The sequence below is a fragment of the Aulostomus chinensis genome, chromosome 14 (assembly GCF_037954235.1).
Source record: "Aulostomus chinensis isolate RoL2024-O1b breed Wild chromosome 14, RoL_Achi_v1.0, whole genome shotgun sequence".
NCBI classification, from domain to species: Eukaryota; Metazoa; Chordata; class Actinopteri; order Syngnathiformes; family Aulostomidae; genus Aulostomus; species Aulostomus chinensis.
In genome coordinates, this window is record NC_141333.1 from 17,728,053 (window position 1) to 17,734,052 (window position 6,000).

General features: G+C 42.8%; 1 protein-coding gene across 2 annotated transcripts in view; it reads right to left on the minus strand.

The window, feature by feature from the left end:
* The window catches only part of lingo3a (leucine rich repeat and Ig domain containing 3a), a 47,137-nt gene extending 44,682 nt beyond the window's left edge, over positions 1-2,455 (minus strand). Inside the window, exons 1-2 of one of the 2 annotated variants that reach the window (XM_086224542.1) lie at positions 2,307-2,455; positions 1,169-1,313 (exon numbers count right to left, since the gene is read on the minus strand). The gene's annotated coding sequence lies outside the window, so the exon portion shown is untranslated. The remainder of the gene's footprint in view (positions 1-1,168; positions 1,314-2,306) is intronic. The other variant, XM_086224541.1, reaches the window with a different exon arrangement.
* Positions 2,456-6,000: the final 3,545 nt, after the last annotated feature.

Below are 6,000 nucleotides of genomic sequence, written 5' to 3' on the forward strand. Positions count from 1 at the left end.
ATTCAATTTTAATATCTTTAACAAAAACAGACTCTCCCCAAACCAACTTAGTTTGACCCATTGATCCAACATCACTCGTCAATAACCTGCCGTTGCCATGACGACACACTGTAACGATGGAGATGTGGCTAAAGCGCAGCAGTGATGCTGCTGAAAATATAGAGAAACAAGTGAAAAAGAATGCGAAACCAGAGCCGATGCAGTATCGAAAGTAGGCACCCAAGGCACTGTGGGGTTTGCGAGGAGAAATTAGCTAAGGCTCGCAGATCATTGATATAAGTTGTTTAACTTTAATAAATCAGACACTGATGGCACAGCACTGTACCTCTTTATTTTCTACCAAAAGTGTTTTGTGCGTGTCAGGGGGTACTTGACTAAAAAATATTTCAAAGGGGGAGTTTGAGAACCACTGGTCTAAGACTCTGTGTTTTCACATTATTCATGCACCTTTTGCAAATGATGCACCAGCATAAAAACATTGGAGACCTATTAGCGCTGTCATCTGTAATAGAAAGTGACTGAATATATTTAGGCACATTTAAGGCACCGTGCAAGTCAGTCAGCAACTCTCTGGCCTGTACCTTAGTAAGTTAATTTTGCCTGAAAATCATGGTTACAGGAAACAGAACACTGAGGAAAAGAAAAGGTCACAAGAAAGCAAACAGACTCTTAAAATGATGAATATATCCAGCCAGATCAGACCACAGCCTCTAAAGTTTCAACTTCAACCCTAGAAAAATCCTTATTCAAAACAGCATTATTGCTTTTAGCTTCAGACATCGAAAACCACGGTTCACCATGACTAAATGCCATTAGCCAAGATTTACAAAACCCTTCTGGCAGCGTTATCTCTCCGAAACTCATCCACTCTTACAGACAAACAACAAGCTGATGGCCAGGGGCAACTTAAAGCAGATTCGCCCATTAGTGGATGCCCACTCACTCAAAATAAAACACACAACAAAGAGGAATAGTGCTTATTTCAGTGAATGGTCGACAACAGCTCCTGAAAAGTGACCAAGAGAACAAGTGGGTACATTTGAGAGTAGCTTAAAAAAGAGAGGTGGCCTCTAAAAATGTCATGATTTATCAAAACTTTCCATTTCCCCCCTGCAGACATGTTCTAAGGCATATAAACATACTCTGGTTGTGTATGTTGGTAACTCACCAGTGTCTGGCTCCAAAGTGGTTCTGAAGTCACACATCATGCCCATTTAACTTCACCCCAAGCAACCTCAGATGAATGTGAAAACAGGCTTCAAGTGTCAAACTCTGCTCATCAACATTCTGCACAGTGACGCTCCAACATCCAACTGAAGGAAAAAGAAGAAACATTCATTTTTGAGAGAAGGGGCGGCTTTAGGTCAATGAATATTTACAGCGGTGTTTAACAAACGATGACCTGGATTATAAAGGCCCACGCCATTGGTAACGGGATCCTAATAATAGAGTTGCAGAGTTCAAGCAAGTACAAAGAGTACAATAAGATGAACAAAAAACTGAGTCCATTCATTTAACTCCATTCAAATGAATTGACAACACACCACCGATAGATGTATACCATCGACAAAACAATCCACTGTGGAAAGATGCAGCCGACATTGGTGCAGACAGCAGCACTCAGGTTTGCCATGCAAAGATCTTTAGTATGACTGCAAAATTGCAAAGTGAATCCAGCAGTGGCTGGGTCACCTGTACACAAATGAACAAAACTGGAGCCGCAATTGGAACTTTCAGGACTGACTGACTGAACACCATGCTAAACATGCTAACATGGCTCTGAGTACAAATCACAGATTAGGCTGATGGTATAATCATTAGCTTTACAGGTATTTGGTAGTAAACCAAAGGTTTTGATGATCCATCCATCATGCATGGGACATGAATTAGACAATCAAATTTCATGGTTATCCAATCAAAGTGCTATATAATGGCCTGTGGCTATTAAACATTGGGTGACTAACAGCTGAAAAGACATCAAGTAATTGTTTAGAGATGTCATTCTGCTTCATGGTGGTGTATGAAAAAAAGCCAGATGATTGACAAATATTTGGGTCCATTGTTTGGGAATTATGAACTTTTGGTAAAACCTCACAGCAGAATTCAGACTGACTGACGAGCCAGCAACACAAGAACCCCATGTTTAAAACAAAACACGTGGAAACAACCTAAGCTGTCTCTACAAATCTTCCTTCACTCGTGCTCATCAACGCATATTGATAGTTCCTGTGCTTCAGTGCATGATGTCATTGTACACAAGATACAGTAAATGGGTGTGCATGCTTGTGCATTCATGTGTGTCATACCTGCTTTGCATGCACACTCATGTGTGTTGAGGAGTGTGTCCTGCAGCCTTACAGTGCGTGCCGTGCTGTGCCCATCTGGCCTTTGGCTTCTGTTGGACTGGGCTGACCGCCAAGACTCCACTGCAATTGTGACGACACTGATGAGAAGAAAACAGCCACACTACTTACACGTGTGTGTGTGTGTGTGTGTGTGTGTGTGTGTGTGTGTGTGTGTGTGTGTGTGCGTGTGTGTAGACAGCTCCTCACTGCTGCAGCCATGAAAAAGGCTGCGTGAGTAATCGTTGCTGCTCCGCTTGTCTCCCTGCCTGGACTCCCCTGCGGGTGACACAAGCTCAGAGGTGGCACACGTACTTCACAAACAGTGCAGACATATTCTTCAGTAGGTACGTTCATCCCTCGCCTGGCATCAATGAACACAAAGAGCCACACGAGGCATCTGTGTCCGCAAGTAATGTGAGAGGATGTTTTCTCCTCCTCAAGACCAGATGAGAAATGGCAAAATTTGTTTTGCGCAGTCAAGAAACATGATGCGATCAAATTCAATGCCTACATGAATGTTTCATGAAGGCATCTGTTAAACAACATTAATGTTAACAATTATCTACCCTACAGTCTCAGCTATAACTGCACATTCTCTTTAATGACACAGTTCTCTGAAGGTGATGTGTGTGACCAGGCTGACACTTGAGGTGAGGATTGCCATGCTGTAGCCAGGCAGTATGAATAACACACAGGTGCTTCAGTGCTTACTGTATGTGACATATTATTGCATGTGTGTGTAGTTTTGACAGTCTCACACCCACAGGCTTAGACAAAGGTCGGTGACTCACCAATGGTCAGAAAAAGCAAAAAACAAAGAGATATTTTGAGAAACATGGGAGGAGAGGAGGGGAGAGGAGAGAAGAGGAGAGGGAAGGAGAGCCCAGGAGAAGAAAAATGTGTGGGCAGACAGAATAAGTAGTAGTAGTAGGAGGAGGAGGAGGAGGAGGAGGAGGAAGCAAAGATGAGAAGTCTACTTGCCCATGTGAACTGGTCTATAGGGACAGAGGGAAGGATGAAGCAATAAATAAAGACGAGAGACCAAAAGGGGAGGAAGACAGAAGGAAGAAAGAAGAGAAGAGACAGCATGGAGGAACTCTAGAGACTACACACACACACACACACACACACACACACACACACTTAATGCATATGTTATCTAAGTGAGGACATTCATGGATATTATAACCTACCTCTTACCTCGGAACCAAACTAACATCTGAATGTGACTGAGAGAATGTCCTCGTCAAGGTGGTTTCAAACCCAAATACTGGAGACACACAAAGCCATGTTACCATCAGTTCAGAGGACATTAAATCCAGAGTCACCCTCATTATAACCACAACCTTATACCAAGTTTCCAGCCTAATATGAAGTGATTTATTTTTCAGGGAATTGCTTTTTGTCCCCAAAAAAGAGGAGACTGTCCTCAATGCGAGTTTATACACAGATTTATGTCCCCACAACATGGGGTCAATCTGCAAACACACATAAAATGTATTTCGGATTTGAGGACCATATTAGCAAGAATAAATACAGATTCAACTGGGAGGCGGTGTGTGTGTGTGTGTGTGTGTGTGTGTGTGTGTGTGTGTGTGCGGGCACGCGTGTCTGTATGTGTGAGTGTGTGGATGTGTGTAAGCAGGAAACAGACTGTAGTGGCTACAGGGCCTCAAGCAGCTTCTGACTTCTTGCATTATGTCAAACTGCTTTGCAAATCATTGCAGCGAGAACTAGAAAGGTATGTAGTTTGACAGTTTCCACTGGGAATAACTAGTGATTAAACAAACTGTCTTGGAAGATTCTTCTGTGACTTGTAGAGTCTGAGCATCATCATAAAGCTACCCTGCAGAGTTTCTGACCCTTAGTAGAGCTGTGAAGTGAAGCTTTGATGAGTGGGACTCCAAGGGTGGTTAGAATTTCACAAGAAGTCTTGGTTGTGATTTCATTCAATGCCCATAAGGTAGTAGAAAAAGAAAAATTTCAGGCAAAGCCCAAATGTAAAATAGACATACCCTCAGTGAAGACGTATTATCGAAATCATTCATTTGATTGTTTGCTGTTTACTTCGAATGTTGGCTTCCTGTATCCATCAAAACTTGAACCCAAAGCTCTTTTTTTCCTAAACCTAACCAAATTATTTTGTGCCTAAAACTAACCAGATCATGGTTAAAATGGGTCTTATATAGCTATATTAGTGCAGCCCAAAACATGTGACCCTTATTGTAAAGGGGTGAAAATATATCTGTCCAAAGCCCCAACCTCACCCAGTTTTATCATCCATCTGTGCTGTTTAACCTGTAAAGTTAACATGAATAGTCAATGAGCACTAGACACATAAGCTAACTGCTTGCTAACAGTAAACTAAGTATTAACTAACTGTTACTAATATTGTAAAGTGTCAAATTCTGCATCGACACTGTGTCATTTTCATTGTTCATGGTTAAACTAAGAATAGAAAAGGCTCGAGAATACACATGAAACCACTTTGGGTCTAAGATATCTCTGAGGATTTATGGTAATTTTGGTTGTAAAATGCAATGTACTGAATAAAAGCTATTCAGCACATCTTAAATATGGCTCCTTTGTTTCCTGTGTATTATGAGTTTAATGATTCCTTCTGCAGCTCAGCAAAGACCATCTTTCCTTTATTGAACTTCTATTCAAGATCATATTAAATATCCTCACTAGTAGACCTGTGATGGAAATGAAAATCAATGCAAACTTAAATGGACTAATTTACTAAATGAGAAAGTAGTATAATAATAAATGTAGGGTGACTGTTTAATCTCTGTCTGCTCAATGCTGCTGTATGGCAACACAAACCTACTGAAACCATTCTAAAGCCCAGTTCGCACTACGCAATTTTAGGCCTCAGTGAAGTCGGCGACTTCCCTCCCTCAAATCAGGGAGAGGCACTAACGACCGCCGTGACAAAGGTAATGAGGTGTGAACAGCTCACAGACAATGGACTGGGAGGTCGCATGCGACGTCTGCGACAAGTCCTGGACATCTAGCAGTGCTAGATGACGTAAACGGAGCTGCAGCCAATGAAAGCAGACATGGGAGGTACCGCGAACCCAGACGAAAAGAGCTCTGGCAGCGGGGGAGCCATGCATAGCGAACAACAACAAAAACGATGAGAGGCATGGATTCTACAAAGGGTTTGTGATCTCTGTGGACACAGGAGGATCTGGAAGGCTTAGTTGAGCATTGGCGTGAGCACCCCTGCCTTTACGCTGTCCATCCATCTATCCATCTTCTTCCGCTTATCCTGTCCTGTTCAGGGTTCACCCTGGACAGGTCACCAGTCCATCAGGACCAACACATAGAGACAGACAACCATTCACACTCACAGTCACACCTACGGTCAATTTAGAGTATCAATCAGCCTCGTCCCCTCTTGATGTCTTTGGACTGTGGGAGGAAGCTGGAGTACCAGAGAGAACCCACACAGGAACAGGGAGAACATGCAGACTCCACAGAGAAAGATCCAGTGCTGAAGCCGGGACTCGAATCTGGAAACTTCTTGCTGTGAGGCCACAGTGCTGACCACTGCATCACCGTACCGCCTCCTTTATGCTGTCTGCGTTTGCCAATCCATTCCTTCGCCCCCACTCTCTTCCTCTTTTTTTGTTTTTTTCGCTACATACTG